The sequence below is a fragment of the Schistocerca piceifrons genome, chromosome 3, assembly GCF_021461385.2.
Source record: "Schistocerca piceifrons isolate TAMUIC-IGC-003096 chromosome 3, iqSchPice1.1, whole genome shotgun sequence".
In the NCBI taxonomy this organism is placed as follows: domain Eukaryota; kingdom Metazoa; phylum Arthropoda; class Insecta; order Orthoptera; family Acrididae; genus Schistocerca; species Schistocerca piceifrons.
The window spans coordinates 553,295,680-553,308,252 of NC_060140.1; the positions used below are offsets into that span (position 1 = coordinate 553,295,680).

Genomic DNA, 12,573 nt, shown 5'->3' on the forward strand with positions numbered 1-12,573 from the left:
TAGTCTCGCCTGCTCTGAGGTCGTTGTACGAGGTTTCGCACGCCACACCGCCAGCCGGCTGTGCACGCTACCGAGACAGTACCGGTATGCGAACCGCCAGGCGACGGGCGCGCATCGCACGTTTAAGGAGACGCGGCCGGCCCCACAGGCGGCCACGACACTCCCAGGTCTCCGAAGCGGGGCAAACGCCGCGCGCTTCAGTATACGTAGCCGACCCTCAGCCAGATGTGGCCCGGGAACGGAATCCATGGACCGCAATGTGCGTTCGAAACGTCGATGTTCATGTGTCCTGCAGTTCACATGTCGACGCGCAATTTGCTGCGTTCTTCATCGACCCACGAGCCGAGTGATCCACCGTCCTGGGTGATCTTTTCTTAGTTTCCACTGTCTCTTTCAAAACAGTTGCATAGGCGGGACTGAGGCGTTTGACGGCCCCTGTTCCAGCGTTCTGTGTCCAACGGCCTCACGGCCGATGGGCGTCGTACGGCTCCACACCGGAGCGGACAGGCACTCGGGTGAAAGTCATTCAAACCGGCGCCAGGCGCCAGGTGCCGCAGGCCAGCCGCTCCAGAGCTTCAGCGCTCGTACCACACAACAATTCCGTTAGTTCTGAGAAGCACGCGTGGTTCCGCACGCAGCGCACGGCTACTGTGCGCCGTACAGGTAGCGGGTTGCGCGACACGACACGCACATCGAACGACATGCAGTCTAGTCGGTAATGATCCTTCCGCAGGTTCACCTACGTAAACCTTGTTACGACTTTTACTTCCTCTAAATGATCAAGTTTGATCATCTTTCCGGTAGTATCGGCAACGACAGAGTCGATGCCGCGTACCAGTCCGAAGACCTCACTAACTCATTCAATCGGTAGTAGCGACGGGCGGTGTGTACAAAGGGCAGGGACGTAATCAACGCGAGCTTATGACTCGCGCTTACTGGGAATTCCTCGTTCATGGGGAACAATTGCAAGCCCCAATCCCTAGCACGAAGGAGGTTCAGCGGGTTACCCCGACCTTTCGGCCTAGGAAGACACGCTGATTCCTTCAGAACATCTAAGGGTATCACAGACCTGTTATTGCTCAATCTCGTGCGGCTAGAAGCCGCTTGTCCCTCTAAGAAGAAAAGTAATCGCTGACAGCACGAAGGATGCCACGCGACTAGTTAGCAGGCTAGAGTCTCGTTCGTTATCGGAATTAACCAGACAAATCGCTCCACCAACTAAGAACGGCCATGCACCACCATCCACCGAATCAAGAAAGAGCTATCAATCTGTCAATCCTTCCGGTGCCCGGGCCTGGTGAGGTTTCCCGTGTTGAGTCAAATTAAGCCACAGGCTCCACTCCTGGTGGTGCCCTTCCTTCAATTCCTTTAAGTTTCAGCTTTGCAACCATACTTCCCCCAGAACCCAAAAGCTTTGATTTCCCGGAGGCTGCCCGCCGAGTCATCGGAGGAACTACAGCGGATCGCTGGCTGGCATCGTTTATGGTTAGAACTAGGGCGGTATCTGATCGCCTTCGAACCTCTAACTTTCGTTCTTGATTAATGAAAACAAACTGGGCAAATGCTTTCGCTTCTGTTTATCTTGCGACGATCCAAGAATTTCACCTCTAACGTCGCAATACGAATGCCCCCGCCTGTCCCTATTAATCATTACCTCGGGTTCCGAAAACCAACAAAATACAACCGAGTTCCTATTCCATTATTACATGCACACAGTGTTCAGGCGGGCTTGCCAGCGTTAAGCACTCTAATATGTTCAAAGTAAACGTGCCGGCCCACCGAGACACTCAATAAAGAGCACCCTGGTAGGATTTCAATGGGGTCCGCCTCGGGACGCACGAGCACGCACGAGGCGGTCGCATGCCTTCGGCTCGCCCCACCGGCAGGACGTCCCACGATACATGCCAGTTAAACACCGATGGGCAGTGAACCAACAGTGTGGGACACAAATCCAACTAAGAGCTTTTTAACCGCAACAACTTTAATATACGCTATTGGAGCTGGAATTACCACGGCTGCTGGCACCAGACTTGCCCTCCAATAGATACTCGTTAAAGGATTTAAAGTGTAATCATTCCGATTACGGGGCCTCGGATGAGTCCCGTATCATTATTTTTCGTCACTACCTCCCCGTGCCGGGAGTGGGTAATTTGCGCGCCTGCTGCCTTCCTTGGATGTGGTAGCCGTTTCTCAGGCTCCCTCTCTGGAATCGAACCCAGATTCCCCGTTACCCGTTAGAACCATGCTAGGCGCAGAACCTACCATCGACAGTTGATAAGGCAGACATTTGAAAGATGCGTCTCCGGTACGAGGACCGTGCCTAAAGTTATTCCGAGTCACCAAGGCAAACGGACCGGACGAGCCGACCGATTGGTTTTGATCTAATAAAAGCGTCCCTTCCATCTCTGGTAGGGACTCTGTTTGCATGTATTAGCTCTAGAATTACTACAGTTATCCAAGTAACGTGGGTACGATCTAAGGAACCATAACTGATTTTATGAGCCTTTCGCGCTTTCACCTTAATGCGGTTTATACTGAGACATGCATGGCTTAATCTTTGAGACAAGCATATGACTACTGGCAGGATCAACCAGGGAGCTGCGTCAACTAGAGCTGAGCAGCCGGCCGCCCGGGAGTGTGTCCCGGGGGCCCGCGCGAACATGCATGGATGGACGGCGTGTCGTAGTAGGCCGCCTTCTGGGAGTGACACCAGTCGAGTCGGAGATGGTCTCCGACTACCTGGGCGTCGATCACGCGGGCGATGCCATCTTTAACCGCCACCACGTCAGGCTGGCGGATGCCCTCAGGTGTCCGGAGGTGGGGCTCCACGGAACCATTGAAGCCCCTCTGCACGAGTCCACGAGCGACATAGCGCACTATTGCGTCGTGTCGTTTAACTCGGGACCCGTGCATCCTGAAGCAAGCCTGTAGTACGTGATTGGCGGTTTCCACGGCCTGGCAGCCTGCGCGGCATCTGGTGTCCGCCTCCCGCCCGCGACTGCGTCGTGCCTTCGTGGGGAAGACGTTGATGCGGGCGCGGAGGGCGTCGATGTAGTCACGCCCAGATAGCAGGCGACTGGTGTCGGCGACCCACTGATGCTGGCCCTTGATGGCGGCAGAAGATGACAGCGCCGCACCGTCAATGGCGATGTGTAGGCGCGCCGCCCACATTTCTCCAATCTGCGTTGACGACTTGAGGAGATGGCCCTCCCACGTCAGGTGCCGCTCCAGCACCTCGATCTCACGCTGCACCTCATCCAGGCCTGCACCGTCGCAGGCTGGCCCTATCTTCTTTAACGCCAGGAGACGGGACCGACGGAGGGTTGGCCCCATCCAACAGCACGATGGGATGCCGAGGCCTCCCTGGGCAACAGGAGCGTGGAAGTAGCCCAGGGGGGTGTCCGCCGGAAGGCGGAACCATCTCCTGACGGCGGCTCTGACGCCCGCAGCTTTCAGGGCACCCACCCGGGTGCGGCTGAGGGCCAGCCCATGGTACAGGCCAGGGAGAAGCACGTTGGTGAGGGCGTGTAGGTGCTGTTGCGGCTTCAGCGGAGCTCGGGAGATGACGTCAAGCTGCTCCCCCAGGTAGCGTCGTGGGTTAAAGACACAGCGACCCGCCGTGGAGAACTGCAGCCCCAGGTACCGGAAGGTTTCACCCACACGCAGGGCAGGCATGGTGGTGTTGCCTGCCTTGAAGGTGACACCGCCGTCCACTTTCACCTTCTTCTCGCGCCCCGACACGCCCAAGGCGAGGGTGAAACACTTCCGGGCGTTGATCTGCAGCCCCAGGTGTGCGAGGGCTGTGATGGCTGCATCAATGAGGGACTGCAAGCAACTCGGGGACGACTCGAACAGCAAGACGTCATCTGCGAAGGCCGCAGCGTTGACTCTGCGACCCAGTATCCGAGCTCCGATGTGGGAGGGCAGTTGGCCTAAGACGTAGTCCACCGCAAAGTTGAAAAGGAGGGGGGAGAGGGGATCGCCCTGGCGAACGCCGTCCATCTGGCGTGCTATCTCCAACCTGCACCGTGACGTTGAGGAGGTGACTGTGTCCATCGCGACGTTGAACTGGAGGGGCGCATGGTCTCCAGCGTCGGCGAGGGACCTCACTGCCTTAGGCTTCCGACCCCGAGAACTGGCGGTACTGAGCACCCGAGTACTGCAGAACTGCTGCAAGAGTTACAGAATCTACGAGTGTATGACGGCACATAGGCTGATGGAACGAGTCGGAGTCGGCTAGGCTGCTGGTTATTTTCTTCGCCTTGACTCCTGGGGCCTGTCAACAGGAGGAAGACCCGTCTTTGTTCCTTTTTATTTTCTATCTACTTGTGTTTTCTTCTTATACATAAGTCTGTGTTCGCCCTTTAAGTCCCCACTTCGGTGGTGGACATTGGTGATGTACGCACCATCTTTGTACCTTGCTATAAGTGTACTTATGTATTTACATGTATTATTCTGCGGAATAAATACGGCTAGCAATAGCCAAATGCCTCGTCATCTAATTAGTGACGCGCATGAATGGATTAACGAGATTCCCGCTGTCCCTATCTACTATCTAGCGAAACCACTGCCAAGGGAACGGGCTTGGAAAAATTAGCGGGGAAAGAAGACCCTGTTGAGCTTGACTCTAGTCTGGCACTGTGAGGTGACATGAGAGGTGTAGCATAAGTGGGAGATGGCAACATCGCAAGTGAAATACCACTACTTTCATTGTTTCTTTACCTACTCGGATATGCGGAGCGCGTGCGTCGTGGTATAACAACCCGGCGTCACGGTGTTCTCGAGCCAAGCGTGTTAGGGTTGCGTTCGCGCCGCGGCTCCGTGACCGTGCGCCACAGCATGCGGTGCGTGTCGGTGCAAGCCTGCGCGTGCCGTGCGTCCCGTGTGCGTCGGCGGGTCCGCGTGTGCGGCGCAGTTTACTCCCTCGCGTGATCCGATTCGAGGACATTGCCAGGCAGCGAGTTTGACTGGGGTGGTACATCTGTCAAAGAATAACGCAGGTGTCCTAAGGCCAGCTCAGCGAGGACAGAAACCTCGCGTAGAGCAAAAGGGCAAAAGCTAGCTTGATCCCGATGTTCAGTATGCATAGGGACTGCAAAGGCACGGCCTATCGATCCTTTTGGCTTGGAGAGTTTCCAGCAAGAGGTGTCAGAAAAGTTACCACAGGGGTAACTGGCTTGTGGCGGCCAAGCGTTCATAGCGACGTCGCTTTATGATCCTTCGATGTCGGCTCATCCTATCATTGCGAAGCAGAATTCGCCAAGCGTTGGATTGTTCACCCACTAATAGGGAACGTGAGTTGGGTTTAGACCGTCGTGAGACAGGTTAGTTTTACCCTACTGATGACTGTCGTTGCGATAGTAATCCTGCTCAGTACGAGAGGAACCGCAGGTTTGGACATTTGGTTCACGCACTCGGCCGAGCGGCCGGTGGTGCGAAGCTATCATCCGTGGGATTAAGCCTGAACGCCTCTAAGGCCGAATCCCGTCTAGCTATTACTAGGCGCGGTCGACCCACGTGGCGCCGCGCCGTACGGGCCCAACTTGCTTGCCGGACGGGGCACTCGGGCGGCGCTGTCTGGGATCTGTTCCCGGCGCCGCCCTGCCCCTACCGGTCGACCATGGGTGTCTATATTTTGATGTCGGGACTCGGAATCGTCTGTAGACGATTTAGGTACCGGGCGGGGTGTTGTACTCGGTAGAGCAGTTGCCACGCTGCGATATGTTAAGACTCAGCCCTAGCTTGGGGGATTCGTCTCGTAGCCAGACGAGAACCCCGCGGCTGGGCGCCAGGGGCACCCGTGCTTGTTTCTTGTGTGTCGCATCTCTGGCCGTATCGGTTTGGCCGGGCGCACCGCACCCAGGGCGCTGCATTGGGTGCGGCGGACTGAGGCGTATCGGTTTGCGGGACCCTTGCCGCTGGCGTGGGCGCTGTGATGGGTGCCGCCTCCGTGCGCGCGGGAGCGGCGGGGGAGGCGGCGGCGGCCGGGCACGTTGTGTTCCGCCGCGCTACGCCTTATCGCTTAGTCAGCCGGTGATGGGTGCCGGACAGGCGGTGTCGGCCCACTGGTCGGAGCGTCGCGTGGAGGCGGCCGCGTTGGGTGGGTGCCGTGCGGCGGTCGCGGTGTCCGGCGGGGTCAGGTACGTTGTCGCCGTGCCCCCCGTCATGTTGTAACACAGCGTCCACCGCGGTACGGTGAACTAGAATACCTCCAACCTATGGATGTGAAATAAAATATATTAACACATGATGCTCCGCAAGAAAATAGACTTGGGATAGGGTGGGTCATTGGCAAGTCCCCGGGGCGGCTAGTGTGGGTGGTGATAAGTCCGTAGGGAGCGAGGTATTACGAAATAAAGAATACATGAATAAGCCAAATTGACAAGAGCAATAAATAAAGAGATCGTGGTCGCGCGCGCCCTCTCGTACCGACGACATGAATGTCTACAGTAAACATACCATACTGCCATCTATGGGAATGTGACTAAACGACATTGACAACCAGCCCAGAAACGACACCTCCATCTACAGGAATCCGACGAAACTACGCCAACCATATTGCAAAAACACAGTATCGCCATCTATGAAACTACGACAAAACCACATGCAATACCTCCATCTACGCGAATCGGATAACACTACGTCAACCATGTCGAGCGCACCACAAAACATACCGCCATCTGTAGGTCTCCCGCAACATGACCTCCTGCAACGACGATACCTCCATCTATGAGACGCCAAGCCGACTAAGACATCGATGGGCCCACAGTGCCCATCTTCCGACCCCACCCACAAAGCCTGCATCCTCTGTCCACCACAGGAGCCCCAACTCCAGTGCCTGCGCCGCACGAAGTCGTGGACCGACAATCACTCCACCCGCACCCGTACGTGTCCCACCCCCAACCGCCCAACTCGCAACTCCAGCAGATGAACGGCGGACTTTTCCCACACCCATAAGTTGCAATCCACCTCTATATCGTGCGTTTCATGAAGAGTTTTATCGAACATGCGAAATTCCCGCTGTCCCTATACAGCTCCGGCTGTCTCATACTGTGGGCTCTCAAGCTGTGCGGGCTCTCGGTTGGTGAAAGGCAGTGTGGGGAAGGATGCGTCTCAAACAGCCTCTCCTTCTCAAGTGCCCTTACCTGCCTTCTTGAGGTGGAGCTGTTAAGCCTTCGGGCAACTGAAGGGTAGGGGTACGACAGTGTGCTGAACAACTGGTACACTGGTTCTGATGGCTGCATTTGGTGTGGTGGGATCCTGCCCCAAGTCAGCGAAGGCCACTCGCCTTGTCTTGGACCCCAAGGCATGCTCTGCCAAGCCAGGGCGTGGTGACATGTCCCCAGTCAGGTTAGATGGGTCCAGACCTCCGAACGTCTGGGGGACCGGCCTGGCACCTGAGTAGGACCAGGTCCTTGGCCTTTGATGGGAACCTGGCCTAGTAGGGGGTGAAGGACAGAGAGTGAATCCGCTCTCCCAGAATGTGGGTGGCATTCGCCGATAAGGGAGCGGGTGAAAACTGTGGTGGTGTGGCTGTTGAAGAGGACTAGTGCGCTTTACCCACGGCGTGCCAAACCTGGCAGCTCAGTTATTGATAGCTCTTGGTCAAGTGGCGGGACTGGTGAGCGAGCTGCATATAGCCTCCCCCCATGCCAGAGAGGCCAGTCCGGGGCAAGAGACGGGCCTCCATTTTTCACTCTCTAATTATACAAAATGGCTGAGAATCAAGAGAGTGTTAATGCGTTAGATACTGGTGAAGTATCGTGCCTCGAGAATTTGTCTGTAGCTGAGCGTCATGCGAAATTCCTAAAACTACTTGACACGAGCCTAAAAAATGGTAAGATAAGCAATTATGCTATCAACCATATTAGGGACTTTGTAGCCAACTGGGCAATTGCCCACTCTCAGTTAGAGGGTGGGGTAAGTGAACTAGAAAAAGAAAATGAAAGACTCAGAGGTCAACCGGCCCAGACTTATGCTGCCGTTGCCAGAGCCCCAGTTGCCAAGGCACCGACAGCAAAAGAAACTATACAGGAGAACATCAAAAAGGTTGCTCCTACAGTGTTTACAAAACCTTAACCTGGCGAAGACATTAAAGCATTTAAGTCAGCATTTGAGAAGTGTATTGATCCTAAGAAGGATAAGATAAAGATAAATAATGTACGTACTGCAAAGAATGTGCTCATAGTAGAAACAGCCTCACAAGAGGACTGTCAAAAGATATTAAACAATGAACAATTAAGTAACAAAGTGAAGTGTGAACCTTCTCGCAAGCGTCGACCTTTGATGTGTCTGTATGATGTGGCTACATTCATGTCAACAGACAATCTTGTTGACGCAATATATACACAAAATTTTGATGTAAACATGTCAAGAGGAGAATTTGATGAACAGTTCAAGTTACGTTTCAAAGTAGGTCCACGTGAGAAGTTAACAGTACACCATGTGGTAGAAGTCTCGCCTGGTTTATGGAATTTACTAACGAGAGTGGGTCGGTTGTATGTTGGCTACTCTGCATTGAGCATAAAAGATTACCTGGCGGTGCCACGATGCACTAAGTGCCAGGATATAAATCATACAAATAAGTATTGTACGCAACCCGATGTCATATGCGGCCATTGTGGCCTGTCTGGACATATTAAGAAAGGCTGTCCTAATAAGGACAAAGCAGGAGTATGTGTACCATGCAGAAGGCGATGCCGTAAGTGTGGTGGACCTAAAGATTGTCCAACCCACCGGATGTTCTTGGATAGAATTATACAAAGAACAGATTACGGGGATATTTAAGATAGTACAAGTCAATGCAATGCGCAGCCAGATGGTTGCACATGAGCTAAGGAAAGTAGCGGAACAAGAACAAATAGATGTTCTATTGATACAACAAGCGAACTCCTGTGCGGGTCGAGTCCCTGGCTTTCCCGCAACAGCACAGGTGGTTTCCTCGGGTGGGAACCCCATGAGTGCAATTATAATATTGAACAAAACTATTAAAACTACGATATTAAATCAATTCTGTACTGAGCATATTACAGTTGTACAACTTAATTTGTTGTCTTACAGTATGTACGTTGTAAACGTCTACTGCCAATTCAGACATGACATCAAGATTTATCTTGATCAGCTGAATTGCATACTAAGAGTTTTAGCAGGGCAGGCTATAATTGTAGCTCTAGATGCTAATGCTAAGTCCCCACCCTGGCACAGTGATGTACAGGACGGTGGGGGTGCGGAGTTTGTTGATTTGATAATGGAAACGCACATGCATGTGCTAAACTTGCCTGGGTACCCCCCGACCTACTCAGGGAGGGCGGGTGCAACATCAAATATTGATGTCACACTAGCAAGCGAGAGGGCAGCACCCCACGTCCATAACTGGCAAGTAAGAGAACACCTAACTGTCAGTGATCATAACTGTATAACATTTGAAATAGCGACGACCATCGCAGATGTGCCAGGCGAGTGGGTGGAAAGGTTCAATTATACTCGGACAGACTGGGACCGACTCGTACAGGTGTTCAGTCCTCCTGAGTTCGGGGAGGACATAGGAAATATTGATGAAGCTGTGGCGGAGCTGGTAAGCTCCGTGCAAACGGCTATCACACTGGCTGTACCTCGAATAGCGAGATACATCTGCAGGGAGTCCACCCCATGGACCCCTGAATTGACTGTGCTCAAACGGTCGGTCAGAAGGGCGCGAAGCAACTATCAAAGGAGCTTTGCCCACGACGAACGACAATACCACCTGCGTATTTATCGTCGTCTGAAGCAGAGATACAAGGATCAGTTAGACATTACAAGGCGCCAATCCTGGGAATGATTTGTGAACGATCAGCTGGGAACAGACCCTTGGGGAGTTCCTTACAAAATCGTTCGAGAAAAAATTAGATCGCACATGATGTTGTCTACACTACGTGCTGGGGATGGTGACACGACCAAGAATTGGGAAGAAACAGCAAGACTGCTGTTGGACACATTACTGCCAGATGACGTCGAGGACCAGGACTCGCACGAGCAGCGAGAAATACGTCAGGTGCTCTCGATTCCGTATCTAAACGATACAAACGTGTGCCCTTTCTCAGCAGAGGAGGTGGAAGCAACCATCTACACCTTTGCAAGAAAGAAGGCGCCTGGTCCTGATGGGATCCCTGTGGAGATCTTACAGGGACTCGCACACTTGGTCGCCCCGGCATTAAGTCGTATTTACAACATCTGTTTACAAAGTGACTATTATCCACTAAAGTGGAAAACAGCAGAAGTCGTAATTATCAGGAAAGGCCCTGATGAAGATCCAACGGTGCCGAAATCCTATCGGCCTATCTGTCTGCTGGATGTAATGGGCAAAGCATTTGAGAAGTTGCTGCCTGACCGTCTCCAGAGTCATCGAACTCTGCACGGTATGAGTGATAGGCAGTTCGGATTCCGAAAGGGTCGCTCCACTCAGGATGCGATCAAGAGGTTTGCCGGATTGTTCACTCTGCGACATCGAAGTATGTTCTTGGCATAATGATAGACATCTCAGGGGCCTTCGACAACCAGTGGTGGCCGGCACTCTTCTCTCGCCTAAGAGAGATTGGGTGCCCGCAGCTGCTGTATGGCTGTCTGGAGGCCTACTGTGATGGAAGAACTGCTAAGATAACGGCTCCTGGAGCCGTCGTATCTAAAAGAGTATCCCGTGGTTGTCCCCAGGGATCGGTGTGTGGTCCCATTTTCTGGGATATCAACATGGAACCATTGTTGAACGTCCTGCAAGGAGAGACTGCAGTTCTGGGCGTAGTTGGTTTTGCGGATGATCTCGCAATTCTAGTAGCAGGTGACACTCGCGACGTGATCGAAGACCGATCACGACTGGCTATTGAATTGTTAACCAACTGGTGGAAGAAGACTAAAATGTCTATTGCTCCACAAAAATCGCTATATACGCTCTTAAAAGGCAAGTTAAATAGGGACCCAACAGTCAGAATTAATGGCCAGGCAGTGTCGCGACAGAGATATGCCCGTTACCTTGGGGTATACTTAGATGAGAATTGGAGTTTCATTCCGCATATTGAGCAAATAACGACAAAGTCCTTAGCTCTGTTCAATAAGATAATATCAATTGGACAAAGAAGGTTCCATTTGCCGTCAAAGGCAATAAATATCTAACATAACAGCATATTGGCACCAATAGTAGGGCACGCATCCTGTGTGTGGGCCCACAGGTTAGCTCTGGTTCGGCCTGCTGTTGTTGTCAGGCGAATACAGAGGAACGTTCTGTTGAGATGCATTGGAGCATTCAACACACGCCCAGCAGATGCACTGTTGGTAATTATGGGTCTATGTCCACTAGACCTGCTAATAAGACAGCACGCAGCCTTCTACTGGCTGCGCAAACAGAACATCGACATGGTGCAAATTACACTCCTGGAAATTGAAATAAGAACACCGTGAATTCATTGTCCCAGGAAGGGGAAACTTTATTGACACATTCCTGGGGTCAGATACATCACATAATCACACTGACAGAACCACAGGCACATAGACACAGGCAACAGAGCATGCACAATGTCGGCACTAGTACAGTGTATATCCACCTTTCGCAGCAATGCAGGCTGCTATTCTCCCATGGAGACGATCGTAGAGATGCTGGATGTAGTCCTGTGGAACGGCTTGCCATGCCATTTCCACCTGGCGCCTCAGTTGGACCAGCGTTCGTGCTGGACGTGCAGACCGCGTGAGACGACGCTTCATCCAGTCCCAAACATGCTCAATGGGGGACAGATCCGGAGATCTTGCTGGCCAGGGTAGTTGACTTACACCTTCTAGAGCACGTTGGGTGGCACGGGATACATGCGGACGTGCATTGTCCTGTTGGAACAGCAAGTTCCCTTGCCGGTCTAGGAATGGTAGAACGATGGGTTCGATGACGGTTTGGATGTACCGTGTACTATTCAGTGTCCCCTCGACAATCACCAGTGGTGTACGGCCAGTGTAGGAGATCGCTCCCCACACCATGATGCCGGGTGTTGGCCCTGTGTGCCTCAGTCGTATGCAGTCCTGATTGTGGCGCTCACCTGCACGGCGCCAAACACACATACGACCATCATTGGCACTAAGGCAGAAGCGACTCTCATCGCTGAAGACGACACGTCTCCATTCGTCCCTCCATTCACGCCTGTCGCGACACCACTGGAGGCGGGCTGCACGATGTTGGGGCGTGAGCGGAAGACGGCCTAACGGTGTGCGGGACCGTAGCCCAGCTTCATGGAGACGGTTGCGAATGGTCCTCGCCGATACCCCAGGAGCAACAGTGTCCCTAATTTGCTGGGAAGTGGCGGTGCGGTCCCCTACGGCACTGCGTAGGATCCTACGGTCTTGGCGTGCATCCGTGCGTCGCTGCGGTCCGGTCCCAGGTCGACGGGCACGTTCACCTTCCGCCGACCACTGGCGACAACATCGATGTACTGTGGAGACCTCACGCCCCACGTGTTGAGCAGTTCGGCGGTACGTCCACCCGGCCTCCCGCATGCCCACTATACGCCCTCGCTCAAAGTCCGTCAACTGCACATACGGTTCACGTCCACGCTGTCGCGGCAT

General features: G+C 53.4%; 1 non-coding gene across 1 annotated transcript; it reads right to left on the reverse strand.

The window, feature by feature from the left end:
- Nucleotides 1-211: 211 nt before the first annotated feature.
- Nucleotides 212-366, reverse strand: LOC124790875. The gene has a single exon (XR_007016349.1). It is a non-coding gene; the product is annotated as a 5.8S ribosomal RNA (ribosomal RNA).
- Between the last annotated feature and the right edge of the window lie 12,207 nt (nucleotides 367-12,573).